This window comes from Aethalodelphis obliquidens, unplaced genomic scaffold, assembly GCF_003676395.1.
Source record: "Aethalodelphis obliquidens isolate GAN/ISIS:26980383/991018 unplaced genomic scaffold, ASM367639v1 scaffold7, whole genome shotgun sequence".
NCBI classification, from domain to species: Eukaryota; Metazoa; Chordata; class Mammalia; order Artiodactyla; family Delphinidae; genus Aethalodelphis; species Aethalodelphis obliquidens.
Genome location: NW_020837951.1, coordinates 8655646 through 8660890, shown reverse-complemented (window position 1 = coordinate 8660890; position 5245 = coordinate 8655646).

Below are 5245 nucleotides of genomic sequence, written 5' to 3'. Positions count from 1 at the left end.
TGTGCTGTGGTCTTCCTCCGGATTTACCTCTTCTGGCCCCCTGAGTTTCACAGGCTCTAACAAACATCCTCCGGTGTCATAGTTTCTGTTAACCACTGTTTTTGAAAGGTTAGGATTTCCTAAGAAGCTCTTGTGCCACCGTGCTGCTGCAAAGACGAGAAAGCAGCAGATCTGTCTCTGACCTTTACCTTGTGGGGTAGAGACTGGATTGTCAGGGGGCTGAAGTCTGCAGCCAGGATCGCTGGTGAACCCTTTCCGCATTTTCCTGCCGAAGTACCCTCTGGCTCCATCGAATGTGCCTTGTTCACTCCCACCACAGAGCTTGGAGGTGCACACGCCCTGTCTCCTGCCTCCAGCTCTCTGAAACTGAGCAAGACCCTGTGGCGCCCTCCTGGGTACGGAAGCCTTTCCATGTCCCCCATATATTGTTTTCAGGAGGAAGGCTTCAGCCTCCTAAACCTTCCCTGAGTACCAAAGCGCAGATTCAAACAGTTGCTAATCAGAAAAGGGAAGGATTGCAGAAACAGGAGGAGCAGTCAAGAAACTGTAGTCAGCTACGGGCAGCACCTGGTCCCTCCTCAAGGGATATATACATAACAATATACCTTTGAGTTCTGCGGGAACTAAGGCCCCCCCAGGTGGAGTTATTCAGGCGGAGCACCAGAGTCCTGGAGCACTACCCTGTTATCTCCAACCAGTCAGAAGAAAGTCACACACCCTGCAGCCTTCACCCCCAGTTCTGCCACCGTCCTCCTTGCTTGGCGCTAAAATAAACGTTTCTCTGCTCCAAACTTCGACCTTTTGGTTTGTTTGGCCCACGAACTTCTGTTCGGTATAACGTCTTCTCCCGAGAAGCCAGTTAACTCCTCCTCCCCAGATTTTATTAATAGCTCAGGCCTCAGGGAGCTCTGCAGCAGCCCTTCTAGGTCAGGTCCCTTTAACAGAGCCCTTTGTTGAGCTGTGTTCCTCCAGCCCTACAGCGTAATTCATTGCTCTGAAAAATTGGTAGCTGTGTATTGATTAGATTATTCAATTAATGTTTCTCCCTCTAGCCTGCAAGCTCCATAACAGCAGGGATCCTGGACTGTCTCCCTCACCTGTATATCCTTAGCCCACAGCGCCTGGCATCGCAGCAGGCGCACAGGCAGGATTGAATGAATGAGCAAAAGCAGATATTCTGGGAGGGTCAAGCAGGGCAGTGTGGCTGGGAAGCGGGCCAGGATTAAATTTAGCTCCTGTGCTGATAGAGCTGACTTGCTCCTTGCTGTAGAACAGGTTCTCACCTTTATGGTCGAGCAGGCAGTGCGATGGTGCGTGGTGTAAGAGGTCCACGTAGGAACTGGCTTCATTGCTAGCTGGCAGCCTGCGGGACTCTGCAGGTACTAAGAGCATGATGGAGAAAGTGCATCGACTTGCGTGAATCTGGAGGTCTGGCTTCTAGCCATACCTTTGCCTGATACCCTCTTCAGCCCCAGTTTGTCTGTAAAACGTTGGAGCTGCACTCCTGGCTCAGGTAAGTTGTGAGGCAGTGGCTTCTGTAGGTTTGCTTTTTCCCTGAGGCTGGAAAAGTCACCCAACATCAAGAATCAGGGGCGAGCCTCTCAGGCAGGGTTAGAGGAACGATCCCAAGGGGGATGCGGTCCTGGCAATGAGAACAGCACCTGAAGCAGATAAACTGAATTGGAGCAGATGTGGTGTAGACTGCATTGAGCTGCTTTGCTGGCAAAGGCCATTGGCAGTAGCTGGCTCTTCATTTGTCCTAAGTCATGATCTGTGCTCGCATTGCTTTCTTCCCATCATAGTTCATAATTATCCCCACCTGGCTGCAGGGATGTCCGTGATGTCCTTTCAGTGTTAGCAACCACCAACCAATCCCCGGACCATTTCCTTGAAAACCCCTCAAGCCTCAGTGACTCATAATTAAATATCTCTGTGATGTTTTCCTTTTGTTCTGCAAGGCAGGCCTAGCTTGCATAACTTTTGTCAGCAAGTGGGACTCCAAACTTCAGAACACAAAGTAAATGGCAGAAAGAGGCCACCTCAAAGGAAACTGATGTTGCGGAACGTTATCAACTTGGGGTAGTGCGGTGGAGCCCTCACTGGGTGATTGCTGTGCTTGACAGAAGATGGACAATAAAGCTTGCTGCTCTAGCTTTCATTGGTCAAGAATGTGCTATTATTCTAAAGTGGCAGTGGGAGGAGGTATATGTTTAAATTAACGGTGGATTATAATGCAGTCACCCGCAGGGTAACCTGCCTGAGTCTGCAGGGACAGAGCTGTGTCTGTTTCCAACTCAGGCAGCAAACAGGTGCCCCGCCCGTCATCTGTCAAAGAGGTTGCTTACTAGGGCTTCTCTTGTTCCTGCCTCTTCCCTAAAGGAGCTTGGCCTTTAGGACAGTCTGGCTGGGCTTCTAGGGGCTATGGACATGACCCTTCAGGGCAGCTAGCTAGATGTCGCTGCTACCCCCTTAGGCTACGTAGACAAGCCCATCTCGCTTTGCTGTGGAGGCAGCGAGGTCCCCGCACTCAAAGCATGTCTTCACCCCTTTTGGCCTCAGCCTTGGCACTCTGATCAGCCCTTGGGCCCTCTTCTTTGTGTCCTGATGCAAGATTTGCCCTGTTGTCCTTCCCTGGGCTCCCCTGGACCCCACTAGTGGCTGTGCATAGCCCGGGCCTCTGAGCTAGAATGGATAATGCAAGTTTGCTTGCAGCTCCCTCAGGTGCTGTGTGTGTGTGTGTGTGTGTGTGTGTGTGTGTGTGTGTGTATTTTCTTTAAACTGTGCAAATCAGGGGAAATTCCCTGGCTGTCCAGTGGTTAGGACTCCACGCTTCCACTGCACGGGGCACGGGTTTGATCCCTGGTCAGGGAACTAAGATCTCGCATGCCACGTGGCACGGCCAAAAAAAAAAGGGCAAATCAGAGGATAAGTCATTTTGAATTCTGCCCCCTTCCCCAGGGTGCTCAAGACACTTGCACTCTCCTAAGAGTGGGAAGGGCCCTCCCAGGCCATCTACTCCCCGCCTCCCAGTACTAGGACTCCCTAGCCTAGTCCTTGTAACTAATTTCCAGTTTCTACTTGCTTGTGGGAACTGGCTGCCTCCCGGGGGACTCCACTTTGACCGCTTTCCATGATAGAAAGTCCTTCCTTATCCTGAGCTCCAAAACTGCCTCTCAGAGTTGGCCCCTCAGCTCTCTGTTCTACCCCAAGGACCACAGCATTCCCGGCTCCCTCCAGCCGTCTCTTTGGGCTTCTCTAGGCTGAATGTGACTCTAAGCTATTTTCTCTAGAGCCTAGGCCATGGGAACATCCTTCCTCTTTCTGTCTGCCCACTTCCCTCCACTTCAGGGCTTTAACAGATATTATCAGGAGACATGTTTCTGACAGAATTTTGTTGGAACTGAGGAATCTATAACTTGGAAGAACACGTCTTTGGCAAAAGAATTGCTTTTGTGTGACTGTTATTTTAACTAGCCTATCTCTGCCAGACGTTCCATTCATCACACATCTGGGTCCCTGGAGCGATTTTCAGGGGTTTTTTGTTGTATTTTTGTTTTACCCCTCAGCTCCTTCACTCTCTCCATTTACTTCTCCAAATATTAATGTGAGAATCAAAAGCCACCTTTCATTTTGGAGATCTGGGCTCTGAGGCTGGACTTTTGCATCTGAATTTCCTCGGAGGCCTCACACCATTCCCTTTGAGGGTTATCCGCTCACTGTGATCACTGAGTCTCTGGGGGTGGGAGCTGAGGCTTTCTGAACCTCACAGGTGCTGGTGCTAATTCAGCCGGGCAAAGGGATTCCTGTCTTGGGCGTCTCATCCTTGGGAGGGAAAGCAGGGGCCGACTGCTGGCTTCATTCCACTTCCTTTCTGCCCTTTCAGCACAACTGCATCCCCTCACTGGGACCTCATGCACTCCTTCCTCCCTGCTGGACCCTGGCCAGGCTGGTGGCGAAATGGGAATGTTATTGGTGTTCAGTAACTAAACTGCTAGTTCCCTTCTTTCCCTCCACTGCATGGTCCCTCTTTCCCCAGAATGGAGCTCCAGGGACCTCCTGTCACCATGCTCTGTTGAAAGGCCCCACGTCCAACTGCGGTCAGGGGATGACCAGCTGTAGTCCCTGTAAGGACTGGAGGCTTTCACTCTGAAGGTAAGCCCAGCGCCTCTCTGCTTACGGTTTTCCTTGTGGAAATGCTTCCCTTTATAAAGTGTCAGTTGCTATCTGGATATAATGGTCTAAGCCCAGATGGAAAGAATTTAATGGCATCCTTCCTGGGGGCTCTGTGTGGATAGCTGGGGCCTCATTGATCCCCCCGAGAGAGCCAGTGACAGGGTCTGGTAACCCTGAGAACTCTAGGAGGCCAGAGGTCCCAGGACAGGGTATCCTCTACCTTTGTCCTGGGCACTAAGATGACCACTCTCTCAGGCTCTGGATGGCAGAACTCAGGTGGCCTGACCTTGATTCCAGGACACCACGCCTTCCTACTGTCTCTGAAAAGGATTACATTGTCAAGAGCCTTTGCCAGCCCTGGTGCACTGTGAAAAACCATTGAAATGCTGCTGGTTCTGCATTGGATATAAACTGCATTCATTGGCTGGAGCCAGTGGACACATCCTGTAAATAGAGACCTCAGCTTTAAGGCCTGTGTCTAGTTTTGAGTTCCCTTGAGAACCTATATCCTGCTGGAGGGAGGAGGCCCAGCTAAGTGAAGAGGGGGCAAGACCATGAAGCAGGGACTTCCTGGTGGTCTAGTGGCTAAGACTCTACGCTCCCAATGCAGGGGGCCGGAGTTTGATCCCTGGTCAGGGAACTAGATCCCACGTGCTACAACTAAAAGATCCCGCATGCCACAACTAAAGAATCCTTCATGTAGCAACAAAGATCCCGTGTACCGCAACTAAGACCTGGCACAGCCAAATAAATAAATAAACACATAAATATTTTTTAAAAAAAGACCATGAAGCAAAATTCAGGTGAATTAAATAGTTAATTGTAGAAGAATGAAACCATGAAAAAAACTAATTAGGAAAAAACAGTGATGGATTATTTGCTTTTGCAGCGGGGAAGATCTTCTTAAGGATAAGACCAAATAGAAAAAATCCTAAGGGAAAAAATAGGTTTGACTATATACAATGTAAAATATGTTCAGTAAAAGCAAAACAACAAAACAAAAAAAAAACACTTTGCAACATATAGTACAAGAGCTTTTTTTCTTTATAAATGTATTTATTTTTATTTATTT